Below are 16,523 nucleotides of genomic sequence, written 5' to 3' on the forward strand. Positions count from 1 at the left end.
TTCCAACCCACAACCACAGGTGGAATTAGATCCAAAAGATCGCTAACCCCAATACACAGGGCGTAATTGTGGGTACCATCTAAATAAAAGTGATAAGAATAAGTGTATTCATGAAAGGTTTTAATTTTATAAAGAAATTACAAGGTGTGAGATGTTTCAAGAAATGGAAACCATCTTGAAAGAAAAATCCCACCTTGTGATGTTTAAAAAAAAAAATGTTTTACATAAAGTATGTATGTGAATAAGAATGCATGAATGAAAATGTATGTTCTTATATTTTTATGACATGAAATAGTACTTACTGAATATTCGACTCATTTTGTTTTTATGTGTGCCCCTCCTAGGAATGAAATGGAGACGAAGTTTTAGGATAGACATGGCCCAAGGAAAAGGTGACGGAAGCCTAGACCCTTTGTGTAATTTATGAAAGATCATTTATGTAAAAGGACTTGTACTTTAAACAAATGATTTTTGCTGATTTGGAGGGAGAGAGAGAGAGAGAGAGAGAGAGAGAGAGAGTCCAAGAGGGTGTATTGAGAAGTGCCTAGATTTGTGGAGATCCCTTTTATAGAAGACTGAAGTAGTCGATTCCAACTTGCTTTATGTCATTTTCACCTTTTTATATATGTTAGTAAACCACTTTTAACTTTATATATTTCTTGTTTTACTTTTTCTTTTTATTTGCACCAATGTGCCTTTAAGGCATTAGACCATAATATTTTACATCAAACTAGTATGATAATTTTTCTACTTCAAATGCCATTTTTGATGCCAAAACTACACTTTAAATGCACTGTACAAAAAGAGAGAGGGCACAATACATACTGAAAAAACATGTGGGCGCAAATCTAGTGTGCATTGTTCACTATTGGCATGTGGTGGCCATGCATGGCGTACATAGTGCCATGCATGCCCACTATGCATTGCACCTAGATGACCCACCAAAGGTCCCCACAAGGCCCGCCAGTAGTTTATGACAACAACCACAATGGCCTCCGTCCATGGGGGCCACGAACAGTACAACCAGTGTGCATCTTAGCCGAGCTGTGGCGCCACCGGGGAAGGGTCTCAGTGGCCACCATGTGGACCGCTAGCATCGTCTGTCTCCACCGGTGTGTTCCTCTACCATCAAGGTGGCTACAAGGTGGCCCTTGGCCAAACTTCCCATACATGGAAAGCTCATGGTAGACTGCCAGTAGGTGCTGTGAGCCCCTTGCTCCTGCTGGCAGTCACCACTTGGACCGACAACATCATCTACCCCGAAAGTGATGGTATCTGGCCACTACAGTGGGTGTGTAGTTTCCTACCATCATGCACCCGATATGCTAGTAGAGTAAATGAGGCGCATGGCTTCCCAGCCATTAGCCCAGTGAGTGACATCGACGGCCACAACATGGTTCGCCTGTTGTTTCTATCCTCCCTCCAAGGTGTCCCACCATAGAAGACATGGATGCCGTGCACAACAGAGTAGTTGGTGCATAGCTTGAAGCTCTCACAACACCTACTAGCTGGCAGGACCACCACCAGGCACTACCAAGTCCACCAACAAGATACTTTGCAGACTGAGTTGCTTAGCCACCTAGTGGCGGGCATGTAACACCCCTTCCTTAAGGTCAGGAATATTATAAACATTCACAACGTAATGCCCTGTGAAGAGATTTGAAGTCATGAAAATACCTCATTTATTGAATAATCAACTAAGTTAACTTAATGGTCTTTGATAACGTAAAGCTGAAAACATAATGTAAAGGCATAAATTAGTCCTATGTGGTGATCACTCATTTAAATATTATAATTATAAGCTAAATCCTTGTGGAAATAATACTTATTCCAATCTAGGTCTGTGAACTAATATACTCCTGGCTCTCTAGCTTTGCGTCTTTCCAATCAACATCTGAGACATAAAAACATGAAGATAGGAAACAAATGAGTCGAAGACTCTGTAATAGCATAATCACAATGTAAACTTAGCTTAACATTAGGTTTGATTTATAAATATTAATGTATTATTACATATGCAAAATTAACAACATCGTGGGATTTCATGTAACATGATGCTTGAAAACTGACTTCATACTTTTTCCTAACAAACAAACATGACTTGTTTATCTTGTCTTTCAATTGTTGTTGACCACATCTACTTATTGTGATATGAGGTGAACCACGCTTGGGACTGTGGCACCATGTAACGTATCATATCATGTAGTGATACACGCTTACTTCCGTGTAATCACTTAACATATGGTGAACCACGCTTGAGTCCATGACACCATCTTAACGTGTTTTAATGTGTAGTGAAACACGCTTGAGTTTGTGTTATCACTTAACATATGGTAAACTACGCTTAAGTCTGTGACACCGCATATCATAACCTGTGGTGAAATGTGCTTGGGTTTGTGTCACCTTATAACATCATATCTTCATGTGTTTTATTAACTTTCCTAATGCATGAGAATATATTTGACTTCATGAATTTACTTGGCATGGCATACTCTTGTGCATGGCATAACATTATACAAGGCAAATTAATATGAGTCTTACACTGCATAGCATAACATAGGCATGGCATAACATGATCTAAACATTACATGGTATACATGATCTAAATCTTACATGAACATTACATGGCATATATGTGAATTCATAACATTTCATCCACCTAACAATCCATATCAGCATAGCACCACAATACATCATCGTAACCATTGAGATTTGTGAAAACGGGTCTAACTATAACTTGGCTCGTAGCATAGCATAGCATCAGTACATATCACACTTTTCATACACAATCAGAAGAATTTATAGCACACATATAATTATGAACATGCTACTTGCCTCTGAGCACTGCTACTACAACCTCACATTGTAGCTCGTGACGTGTACGAGGCACTAATCGTCACTAGCATTTCTAGAAAAACATGTTGTAGTATTCTAATTACTTAGAATCATGCCATAGATATTATTTAATAAAGATTCAGCTATACTAAGATTAGTAGATAACAATGTTATTTAAAACCCATGACATATTCCTTGATTTTCTATTTAAAATATAACATATTCACTTTATTAAAAGAAATCCAATTAAATAGACAATGAAACATTAACTTAAAAAAGAAAATACTATAGACACAAAGGGATCCCACACACTGATGTGACACATTATGTAATGTGCCACGTGTCTTTTTTTTTCCTCTCTCTTTTTCTCCCTTCTCCATAAAGTCTCCCATCAGCGTGGAGCGCCTATAAGGAGCGCGAATCCGAGTAGGGCTGTTCATCCGGGTTTCGAACCGGATATCCGGGTATACCAAACCCAAAACCCGGGCCGGAATCCCAGCCAGGGTATACACGGGTTATAACATAGGCCGGATTTAAAAACTTATATTCTAGAAGTCTTAAAAGTTTTTTTTTTTGTTTTTTTGTATTTTTAAATCTAGAAGCCTATATTCTATTGTAATTTAAAAACATATTTTATATATATAACAACGATTTATCTTTTCAACTAAATGCAACTAAAAAACAAAAGAAATTCAATATTTATCATACAAAATACATGCAACACATAATGCAATTCACTGCGACATATATATTACATTATTTGATATTTTATACATTATATTACAAAACAATTACATTACAAAACACAAAATTAGAAGCCATTGTCATGATTGATGATCATCAGTTTAGGAAGAGCTTCTGGACTACTTGGTGCCAGATCTCCTTCACTACTCCCCTTGCACGTCGAGCTTGTATTACATGCCACGACATCCCCTTGCACATTAATATATATAAAGCAAAACACATGGAAATCAGTTAAATAAATACGGCTTGTAACCTCCACAACAACCCATAAATTCCATAATGCAGCTAGCAATATCTGGACCAGACGAATATAAGAATGCTGTCAAAAACATTTGTCCAAAATGACAAGCTATAGAGCTCCAATAGGAATTCTATCATGGTAAATATGGCAGGCATGTGATTATTTTGAGTGTTAGAGATCCACTATGGTAACAACTAAAAGAAAGCTCAAAACAATCACTAAACCAATGTGTCCCACATGCAGCAGGGTAAAGATTTTTTTTATAGGTTATGCAACTGGGTGAAGATGACGGTCAATAGAACTAGCAAATTATCTTACTTCTTAATTAGTAAATATCATCTTATAAATAATCATAAATAAGGTATACAGGCTGCATACGAAAGTATTCTATTGTTGGAAACTCTTGCCCTTAAAAATCTGCCTATTTCATTCCCTCATATAGTCTACATGAGATAAACACTTAATTAGGCATAAGCCAGCCAAATACGAACATTTATTTAGGCATAAGCCAGCCAAATATAAGACGAGGGTCCATAACTCCAGAGTAAGTAAGGACTGAAGCAACAAATGATCTACATTATAACCATTTATGTCAAACATACAACGCCAGTCCATATTATTCTCTTCCTCATCATAGTTGCAACAATACTTAGTAATTACACATACTCAAATCCGTTTGCATAGCCAATAAGAAGTACTTGATCTTCCACGGACCATTTCTCTCCATCCAAAGGCACCACATGAGACAAAGACAAAATGACAAATTTCAACTTTGAAAGAACCAGGACACTACTTGTAAAGGCAAACCAATGGCTTACAAATTTCAAGTTTGAAAGAACCAATGGATTTCTTTCAAGGTATGCAATACAAGGACTAGGTGGATTTAAAATCTTCAACACTTGAAGTCACATCTATTATATTAAACAAGGAAATGCAAAGGGAAAAATAGAAATCAGCTAGCATGCAGCTAGCAATCAACTAATTAATGGCTCCTCGTGGAGGGATAGAACCAAACAAGTAATAGAAAACACATTATATCAACTCATATGACAGATAACAAATATATAAAATCATAACTATATTTTTTCTAATTTTTTATATAAAACCAAATAACCAATATATAAGTGAAACCCAAATTATGTTTTTTCTAATTTTTTACAAGAACAGCAAGTCTACTTCAAAAAATATGAATCCCAAGTTCACATGCTGTGTACTCAACATTATACATACTTCCTTCGTCTTCAACACCAAACCACCAAACATATTCCAATTTGCCATCTCCCCAGTGGAAAATTGGAATATGTTAGCAATAGACTTCATATTGTTAGCAATGTGCAGATAAATCAGACAAAGCAAGAAAAACCTCATTTGACAAGTTCCAAGCACAAAAAAGAGACCTAGTTCACCAAATTGACCCAATTCACCAGATCTACACAAAACAGAACAAAACTAGCACACATCGAAGTTGAAGGTTACGTTATAGAGCAATCCAAATAAACTAGCAAGAAAAACCCCATCCGATAGGTTCCAAACCAAAACAAAACAAACAAACCCATCAAAATTTTCACGCCATTACACGGAGAACAAACATACTCATAAAAACATTACAACTCTAACCCATAAAAATACTACTCAAACATTCTCATCAAAACAAACCCAAAATCAACAAAGAGAGAAAAAAAAAATAAACAAAGGGAATAAGACAAACCCAAACTCAGTATAAGATATATTCTAATACCCAAACTGACATTGAGAGAGAGAGAGAGAGAGAGAGAGAGAGAGAGAGAGAGAGAGAGAGAGAGAGAGAGAGAGAGAGAGAGAGAGAGAGAGAGAGAGGCTTGATGAATGCCAGCGGTGAGAGCATTGAGAGAGACGATCGTAGAAACTTAGGGCTTCACTGTCAGGGCGCGGACGTGAGAGAGACAGAGAAAGAGCAGAGAGCAGATCGAGAGATAGAGTAGATGAGAGAAAGTGAGAGAGAGCATAACAGAGAAAGTGAATCGGGGGGAGAAGGAGAAGAAGATGATGCACACGAGAGAGACAAAGAAAGAGCAGAGAGTAGAGCGAGAGATAGACTAGATGAGAGAAAGTGAGAGAGAGCATAACAGAGAAAGTGAATCGAGGGGAGAGGGAGAAGAAGATGGACTGAATTCGAAGGGGGGGTGGCGGCTAGGGCAACATAGTGTAACTTAGGAAAGGTTTTTATTATGGGTAACGGGTTTAAACTGGTATCGAATGTTATAAAACCGCATCTGGGCTGGATGGATCCGGATTTAAAGATATGGGGACCGGCCCGAATTTGATCCGGGCCGAAACCCGTTACCGGAATTCGGTTTAGGTGGGTTCTGGGCCGAGCCAGATTTTTTCTGGCCCGTATGAACAATCTTATCTATCATCATTTTCACAACGTAGGAAAGTTTTCTCTGCTGATACCATAGAAGATTGCTGGCGCAATAGTACTGTCAACCTGGCTTGGAGTGAAAGTCGGTATCTCTGTGCATATATGAGATAAAAGTTCTTGGAAGGGGTTATTTTCCAACTCTCTCCCAAGTGAACGCTCTAAAGTCTCCAATCCATTGGCAATTACGAAACAATGAGAATGAATTAGCTCCATGAAACGAGAAATGAAAGAAAAGATACGTACCAAAAAAAAATTAAAAACCTAATAAATATATTATATTAATTGAATGGATATTGCGTTAACAAGGGAGATACGCGATGTGTAAAGGAGATCATTAATGAATGGTATCCTGGACGACCTGGTTGATAATGATTAGCTCGCACTAGTGCAAAGTAAAAGCAAAATTTGATCATAAAAAAATCAATTAGAAAATTAGTACTAAATGGAAACAAATAATTCATGTGTTTATTTATTTATGGAAACGAATTTAGCTGGATCAAGCAATAAATGAAAGCCAACGGACAGAACAGAAGGAATAATAAAAAACTAAAAAATAAATCGAGAAATTATATATGTTAATTGAGCGGATATTGCAATATATATACCAATTCTTAAGGGATAAAGCAAAGCTGATCGTTGCCACAATGCCAATATTGGAATATATTGCAGTACTGCAAAGTAAAAACGAAATTCGATCATCAAAAAATCAATTACAAAATTATTACTAAATGGAAAAAAATTATTAATGTCTTTTTATTACCAAAGAAAGGACTAAATCTAATGAAAAAGCTAAGAGGAAAATAGCTTGGCGGTACTAATTGAGGCTGTTGATCGTTATTTCCCTAATTGTGAGCTGATTTTCAATCCCCTGGAATGTCGCTAATGCGTTCAAAGGGAAGAGATTTTCTTGGTGCACGGCAAAAGCCAAACTAGGACAATGGCCCATTAATTCCATAGCAATATCTTGAGTTGCATTGGGACTAACCAAACAAGTTTCCAATGATTCCTTTTGTTGATTAATCACTTTGGTGACCAAAGAGTCGATTGCTTGGATACTAAAACAACTCTCACTTGTATCTGGATACTTGATGGCATTAAAAACATTATACGTTGCCTCCTCTTCTTGTACTCTCAACCGCAATTCTCCCTTTTGTACATTAATAAGATCTCAACTAGTAGCTAAATATGGTTTGCCAAAAATGATGGGGATTTCCCTATCCTCCTCCATGTCTAGAATGATGAAGTCAGCTGGAAAAATAAACTTGTCCACTTTTACAAGTACATCTTCAATAATTCCCTGTGGGTGTTTTGTTGAGTAGTCTGCTAATTGCAATGAAACTGTAGTAGGTCTCACCTCACCAAATCCAAGCTTCTTACTTGCACCTAAGTCACATAAAGCTCTTTCAAACACAGAATTTCCAATTGAACATGGGATAGTGAAGCTCCCTAGATACTTAAGCTTTGGAGGCAATTTCTTTTGTAGAATTGCATTTCACTCTTAAGTAAGGGCTACCATTTCATATTCTTCCAATTTCCTCTTATTTGACAAGATATCCTTCATAAATTTCACATAGCTCGACATTTGTTCGAGGGCATCTACAAAAGGAATGTTAATATGCAACTTTTTAAACACATCTAGAAATTTAGAAAATTCCTTATCAAGCTTACTCTTTTTGAGTTGTTGAGGGAATAGAACTCTTGGTGCTGAATCCTGTGGTGGGATTGGTTGACTTTCATAAATCTCCTTGAATAGTGGTGTGTGAAGTTGCACCTCTTGAGCTTCTTTTTTGAACTTCTCATCTCTTGTTGGAGTTTCTAACTCTTTCTCGCTTCTCAAGGTGATCGACTTGCACTGCTTCCTTGGATTTAGTTCAGTCATGCTAGGAAAATTACCTTATTGTCTTCGAGTGAGCATATTGGCCAATTGACCAAGTTGGACTTCTAAATTGCAAATCGAAGCTGCTTGATTCTGAAAATTGGTCTTAGTCTCTATTATGAATTGGTTGGTGTTATTTGCCAATTGTGCCATTGCTTCTTCAAACGCCGACTTCTCTTTTGGTGGGTCACTAGATGACAGACCGGGCTGAGGCTTCAATACATTTTGATTATTCCATGAAAAATTGGGATGATTCTTCTATCCATAATTGTATGTTGCACTGTATGGATTGTTCTGCTAGTTGTAATTTGCAACAAAGTGTGCTTGCTTTGTTTGGGATTGAGAGAATGGATTTTCCACTTGACATTCTTCACTTGGATGGTTTCATGGTAAAAACCACAAATAGGTGGGGTCAAGTGAATGGCATTTGCTGTAAGTTGGTTAGCCTTCAATTGTTAAGTAAACTGTGAACTTGAGCTGCCAATGTAGTGATAGCTTCGGTAAAATTCTCTCACTCGGCCATTGATAGTTGTTTGTGGCCATCTCTTCCAATAGATCTTATGCATCATCTTGGTTTTCTCCCATAAACGCTCCTCCTAAAGCCGCATCGATCAGAGTTCTTGTAGAAGCACCAAATTGATTATAGAACTTTTGAACTTGCATCCACTTTGGCAATATATGATGGGGGCATCTCCTAAGTAGGTCTTTATATTGCTCCCAAGCCTCATAAAGTGATTCGCCCTCAATTTGAGCAAAATTTGAAATTTCATTGCCCATCTTCGCTGTCTTGACCGACGGGGAAAATTTAGCAACCTTGTATTATTCCAACTAGCATTAGATTGAAGAAACAAGAAATGAATAAAATGATACAAATTTCAATGACTTTGTACGAGGAAAAGAGAAATTAGGAAACAAGATACTAAAGATGACATATTCAACCCCTTTGAAGATAAAGATCAACCAACACCAAATCACTTCAATTTTCGGATTGCAATGTATATCAAAAGCCATTTCCGAAATTTCTTTTTTTCTTTTTTTTAATAACTATGCATCAACCTTTGAATACACTGCCTTCTTTCTTGTTCTTTTTTTTTTTATATAGATTTAGTCACAAGCAACAACAATAATTACAATTTTTGAAAAAGATTAATCTGATTTCAACGACAAGAAATAGAAATAGACAAAGGACAATTGAAACAGAATAGAATTCAAATCTGGAAATTACAAATCTAAATTCTTGAATCAAGTACATGAGTAATCGATTGTGCAAATCACAAATCTGAACTTAAACACACGAAATTAACAAGAATGAAGAAGGAATTGCAGATCAGAATGGAGAACCCTAGAACACGCCTAAGACAAAACCCAAATGCAAGAATTAAAAAGGATAAATTAGACTTGATTTGGAACCAAGCTCTAAATACCAAATGATGTGAATCCGTGGGATTGAAATCCCTTGAGCCCACAATCAAATTGAAAACTTACCCAAGAAAGCCAGGAATCAAGCAACAAGATCAAGACTCGTTGAAATCTTGTTTCAAAAACCTAGATTTGTTGAGAATGCGATAAAGGTTTTTCCTTTGATGAGTTCGTAATTCAATCAAGAACAAGTAGAGAAAATTGAAAAGTTCTTTGAAATTTCATTCAATGTTAAAATGCAGCTACAAGGCTATTTTTAATCCCTCTATGAAACAGGCTAACTAACATGAAACCCTAGGCCAACTAAGGCTTTCATTAATTAAAAGATATGGGCCGAACATCTTTAAGCCCAAAACATCCTAAACTATATGCCTATAGCTAATAAAAGACGTCCACTTAATGAATTAAATATAGAAACATGAAATAGGCCCACACGCCTGTACTTATTAAAATAAAGAGTCTACACTAAACCCTAGGCTATGCCAGCCCCCTCTGTAGCTTGTATCACATGGATTAATGCTAGTTCTTCTTCTTTCAAACCCATATTGAATGTTGGGATCTTGCTCAATGAATTTGCAAACTTGGCCTAAGTGGGTTGCATGAATCCTTGCATTGCTTCCTAAATCTTCTTAGCTATTGACTTTGTGATTGGCCCCTCTAAAACTTGCAATGGATCATTTAATGGTGCTTATTGATTCTCATCAGACATGTACAAGGGGTATGTAATCTTGTGTTGCATGTCCCAACACTTCAGTCACCGTCAAATCTCAAGTAGAAGCTGGGGGTGTCACACTTTAGATAGCACTTCTATATATTCTGTGAACTTTTTGTTTGTCTTTCATTGGTTGAATCTTGTTATATTGTGGTATGCGTATTCGACTTTGATATGAAAATGATATGCCATGTTTTCATGATGGTTTGTTGAAGTGTATTTCAAAAATGCCATGATTAGGGTTTTGGTTTGGCATGTATATGTGCTATGCATGCTCGTTTTGATCTATGAATGTGTAAAGGCATGAGAATATGAGTTGTGATGATGTAAATCCATGTTTGGAGGACTTGGATGTTTCGGCCAGGCCATATTAAGGGAATCCAAATCTTTTTTGGGTTTAGATGAATGTGATTCATATGTTTACATGTATTCATTATATGATTGCATATTCTAATGTTTTCAAGCCATATTGTGAGATGTACATTGTGAATTGGATCGTATATGTTTTGGGTTGTACATGTTTGCATGAGTATCGTAAAGTGCAATGTCATGTGTTCTTGTCTCATGCATTGAAGTTTATGTTTTCAAAAGGAAAGAGTCAAAGTATGTTTTATCACGACCCCAAATGCTAAGATGGGAAAATGCCCTAGTGGAACTCCAAGTCCACTTTGGAGTGTTTAAAGTTGAGCGGGGACCCCTGGGTCGACGAAGTACAGTTGAGGGCTTCGAATGGTTCCTATGGAAGGATACCAAAGTGAGGTTGCACCTAAAGCTAGTGGGTGCCATATGGTGAAGGCAAAGTAAGCAAACTACCGTAAAATATTATGTTTATGTTATGATGTTGTCACCTCAATCAAGGGGATTGTTGGTTGATGTGGTTACTAACTAGGGAACACACGATGCTTAGGGGAGCCTTGAGGCATCCATTGATGTAAATAATAAAATGAACAAGGATGAGAAACTTGGTAGATTTCGACAAAAAATCCTGGAATCTAAAGGGCCTCAACACTTCAGCTTCGTAAAGATGGAATGCAGTGCTATAAGGAGAAGAGAGTGATCCTTACCGATCCAGAGTTAAAGGAGAAGACACTAAAAGAAGCACATTGTTCACCTCACACCGCACATCTCAACAGTACTAAAATGTATCGGGATTTGAGAGGACATTACTAGTGAGATGGAATGAAGAGGGATATTGTAGAATTTGTAGCTAAATGTTTTGTGTGTCAATTGGCAGAAGTAGAAAATCAAAGACTAGCAGGTGAGTTGCAACCATTACCCATTCTAGAGTGGAAGTGGGAAGATATCTCTATGGACTTTGTAATCAGACTGCCAAGGACATCAACAAGAAAAAACTCCATATGGGTTATTGTTGATATATTGACAAAAAGTGCTCACTTTTTACCGATCACCAACATTGACTCTATGGACAAGTTCTCCAAGATATATGTTAAGGACATAGTTCGGCTACACGGAGTACCTAGATCTATTGTATCAGATAGAGATACACAGTTCATATCACTTTTCTAGCAAATTTTGCAGAACCTATTGGGTACGAGCTTGAAGTTTAGTAGTGCATATCACCCATAAATCGATGGACAAACTGAACATACAATACAAACTCTGGCAGATATACTCCGAGCTTGTGTAATGGAAACAAAAGGTGATTGGGAAGGGCACTTGCCATTGGTGGAGTTTGCCTATAACAATAGTTTCCAAGCCATTATTTAGATGAAGCCTTACGAGGCCTTGTATGGAAGGAAGTGTAGATCTCTGTTGTACTGGGATGAGGTTGGGGACAGAAAGATACTTGGTCCTGAGTATTTGAGGGAAGTTAGGGAACAAGTTTTGCTAATCAAAGAATGGATACAGGTAGCTCAAAGTAGACAAAAGAGCCATGCCGATGGTATTATGACCCCGATGTGAATGCGATCTTTTACCTATCTCAGGACTTGATCTCAGAAGAAGAAAAGGAAATACCTCTACCTTCTTCATTTGAAGACTTGATTGCAGCTAGCGGGCATAATCATGCAAGTGAGTAGTTACCCCTTTAGAATTAAATCCATTTTAATAGTTTCAGTACCGATTCCGAGGACGAAATCTTTTCTTAAGGGGGAGGATGTGACAGCCCTGACTTAGCCAAGTACTCACCTGTTACTTTTATTATTTTGGCCTTAGTCCAATTAAGTCTTAGTCTAATGGATTGGTAAGACGAGAACCTAATAAATGACAAGGGCCCTACCATTTTCTAATGAGATGGGAGCTCCCAAGCCCACAAGGTGGCCTAAGGGACTAGTGAATTTCGACCACTAAAGGATTTAGAGTTTTAGAAACCAAATTAGGTTTTTGGTTTAAGGAGGAGGCACCCATTTAAGAGAGAGAGAGAAAGAGAGACCCTTAGGTTTCCCTAAGCTTCAATCATTGGAACATTGGGAAGAGACATTTTGGTTTGATAAGCAACTTGCCACTCGGCAAGCATGCAACCAAGCTTCTACAAAAAGCTTGTAAGGAGGGGAAAGGCCATTTTTGGCCACAAGGAAGAGGTGCCACTTGGCACACATGCAAGAGGGATCTTTGAGTTTCAAGAAAAGAAAAAGGCCAAAGGATTTTCAATTTTTGGAGGAGCCACACATGCCACATGCCAAATGACATCCATGCATAAGTCCTTAGGATCCTAGATCGTTGAAATCATGATGAGGGACATTTTAGATTTTTAACCATAAGGATCTACACGCCCCTTTTTGTCCCAAGCAAAAGGTACATTGAACATAGACCATTAAAGAGAGGAAGAGGGCTTTAGGGTTTTGCCTAGGGCTAGAAGTTCACCACTTGTCATCCATGCTAGAAGTATCCTTTGGTATTTCCAAGAGATGCAATGATGTGGGAACAAGAAGTGGTGGGATTTCAGCCAAGGCAAGAAGCAAGACACCACATGGCACCCATGCACAAGGACCCTTTGGTTTTTTACAACAGAAGTGATGACGAGAAAAAGAATAAGTAGGAATTGAGGGACGTATTTAAGAAGGGCATTAATGGGACCAGCACCCTACCCCCACCAAAGGCACCCAAGAGTCATTTGCTCCATGTTCAGATTTTACCTCTCTTCTCCTTTCTCTATCTCACCTACCACAGGAAGAGCAAAAGAAACACTATTTCACATCCATCCAGACACTTTCTTCATGCAAGCATAGAAGGAAAGCTGAGGACCTCACATTGGGAAGGTCTATAGGGTGAGAACTTCACGCTTTTGTCTCACTCTCTTCTCTTGAACACACACACACTAGGAAGGGTTGTTGGGATGGAGAAGGTTTGGCTTGAGGGAGTTAAAGGATGTGTGGTACGACCTTGTTGCGAGTTTTATGGGATTGATGGAGTATTTAGTTCAACCATGCTTAATCTTGTTAAGTATGAGTGTCTACGGTTTTATTCACAAACAACCCAAACCATCAATGGTCAAATAGAGATGAAGAACCCTTGTAGGTTAGGTCACTTTTGGCCACCACTAGGGTTTCATAGAGGTTTTCTTTCTAGCAAGACACAAAATTGGAATCCTTGCACTTTCAGCCAAAGAATTGATGAACAAATACACAAGTATACTCCTTACACACACAACACACACCAACAACCATTAGGGCTGCAAGGATCAACTAGCACCAAATCATTAAGGGTGTCACCAAGTAAGGGGAGTGTTAACACCATTTGGCCTAGGATTTTCCTTGAGGCACGAGTCTATAAGGCTCAAGGAAAGGGAAGGTCGTGGAATGAGAAAAGAAACCCTAGAACTAATTAGGGTTAAACCTTAGAAAATAGCACATATGTTTGGTTTGAAATATTGTTGCTTTTAGTAATTTAATGATTGAAACATACCCATTTTGCTTGCTTTATCGTCAGGAAATAATATTTTCAAAGCTTTGTAAGGTAGTCTCTACTTACTATTGGATAACATATTCATGTGATGTGTAAACTCTTCATTTTTTTTTTATTCAAATTGGATTGTGGAATTGCTTGCCTTACACGTGCATGCTATGATTAACTGTTGGTTATTGAATCAAAAGGTATGTTTTGATAAATGTTGCCTACTTTGATGAGCTTTGAAAAGTTATACGTAAGCATGTGTTTTTTGCATATTTTAATTCTTTCATGCTGTAAACATGATTTACTCTTAGCATATAGCATAGATACATGACATTGTTCCATGAAAGTTACATGGTTACATGTCACATGTTTTTCAAGTTGTGCCTTAAAAGAAAAAGAAATGGTTTTGTCACAACCATAAATACTAGGATGGATGAATATCCTAGTGGAACTCCTATGTCCACTCTGGAGGGCTTAAATTGGAGTGGTAACCCTTGGGTTGACAAAGCATAGCCAACGGACTTTGAATGAGTTCTTTTAAAACACTCCGAAGTGAAGTAGCACCGAACACAAGTGGGTGCAACACATTGAATATGTGATGAAGGCGAATTTTGAAATGTCGTATCATATGGTATTCAGCATACTCATACCCAGTCAAGAGGTTTGACAATGTGATATGGTAACTAGCAGGGAGCCCATGGTGCATAAGGGAGTCCTGAGGTGTCCACCCACATTGTTATATGGACAAATGGCTGTAAGCGATTAACATGGTTTGAAAAATGATATTTGCACATGGTATTTTGTCCCTCTGTTTCATGATTACATAGTCAATGTTTTCAAAATAACACGTACAAGAAAGAGGGTGTTTTTGAGTCAAGTTCACGTCCATGCATTCATACTCATGGTTTGCCTATACATGCTTATATTATCTTCCTGTATGTTATTGGTTTAACTTGCTAAGATTTCTTGAAACCTCACTGTTGTAGTTTCTACTACCATTCCCCCTGGAATGATAGAAGTTGTAATAAGACCCATAGACATTGCTCAGGATGGATGAGTTGCCTAATGTCATTGAGGACGAGTTTACCATAGAGGCTCGATACCATTTAGATATTTCTTGTTCAAAAGCAACCTTCTGTTTTCTCAAGGAGATTCAGGATATCCTAAACAAAGATTACATGCTGCACTGGACACCTAAGCTTGAACAAGCTCTTACTTTAGAGAACCGGTTGGATTATGTGAATGACTACATAATTCAGGCATGGGGGTATATGGTAAAGGTTCAAGAAGTCACCCAAAGTTTTGAGCTATAGTTATTCGAATCCCATGTCTTGCAAGAGGATAGTTCATTTTGATGAGATTGTAAACATGGTTTTAAGGGTTATAGTTTAAAACCCCCAGCCTGTATTTTAGAAGTCTCTGAACAAATACCTTTAGGATTAATTAGTTCCTTTATTTGGTACCATACTTTATTTGCTCAATCTTTACTTAGATTTGAATTTTTCCGCTGCAATTATTGCATACTGCTAGAAACATGCAAGGTGCATTGCATGTTAACTATCATGAACGAGGGGTGTGTAATCTTAAGTTGCATGTCCTGATACTTTAGTCTTCATCCAATCTCAAGCAGGGTCTAGTGGCATCATACACAGGATCCTAATCATTTTGTAGACTTCCTATTTTGGGAGACGTTCAGGAAGATGAGAATCGGTAAGATAGGTTGCATCAAGCACCAACATCACTGAAGGGTTTCTTGGGAGAACTAGTGCAACCCATCAGCTTTATCGCATTGCCTGTAATAGCAGGAGCTGGGCAGGCATCAACGACGATGATTGTAACAGTTTGCCAGAAATTCAATGGAGGAATTTCTTTAGATTTTAGGAATCTCGTGAAAACTTGAATGTTTTTACGAATTAACCCAATTGTGTCAGCATAGTTAGTGTTGCTACTCACTATGGTGCCATAAGCGTAATTTTATTTATTTAAAGTACTTAAAAGCGTGAGAATGAGAAATGGTCTACGCCATTCTATTTGTATGAATATTTAAGATTTTGTGGCGTAATAAAACCATTTTTGATTTCAAGAGTAACGCTTGTTCGAAAACTCATTTTGATTACTTTGAGGCACTTTATAATTGAATTTCGATAAACGATATGCACTTTGAGCTTAGTATGAATATTGAAGATTTTACAGTGCAAAGTTATTTTGTAATGCCCCCAGCCCCCCACTTGGGATTGGACGTGATTGAAGTGTCGAGACATGCAACTCAAGATGTTCACAACAATTAAGATGCCTGCTCCAAAAATGTTTCGAACATTATGCAATAAATCATAGCAGACTAGGTGTAAGAACCCACTCCTTCTTTCTTTTATAATTAGGAGCCTTATTCTGTGTGCCAAACTTCGATGGCATGTTTTTAAAGATACCAAGCGAATTTTAAAGC

At 37.6% G+C, this 16,523-nt stretch overlaps 1 long non-coding RNA gene and 1 other non-coding gene across 2 annotated transcripts; both read left to right on the forward strand.

Moving 5' to 3' along the window:
- The first annotated feature begins 8,770 nt into the window (after positions 1-8,770).
- LOC122302017 lies at positions 8,771-8,877 on the forward strand. Its single transcript, XR_006240267.1, has one exon. It is a non-coding gene; the product is annotated as a small nucleolar RNA R71 (small nucleolar RNA).
- Positions 8,878-13,245: 4,368 nt separating this feature from the next.
- LOC122294415 lies at positions 13,246-16,183 on the forward strand. The gene is made up of 2 exons (XR_006237599.1): positions 13,246-13,455; positions 15,711-16,183. It is a non-coding gene; the product is annotated as an uncharacterized LOC122294415 (long non-coding RNA).
- Positions 16,184-16,523: the final 340 nt, after the last annotated feature.

This window comes from Carya illinoinensis, chromosome 2, assembly GCF_018687715.1.
Source record: "Carya illinoinensis cultivar Pawnee chromosome 2, C.illinoinensisPawnee_v1, whole genome shotgun sequence".
NCBI classification, from domain to species: domain Eukaryota; kingdom Viridiplantae; phylum Streptophyta; class Magnoliopsida; order Fagales; family Juglandaceae; genus Carya; species Carya illinoinensis.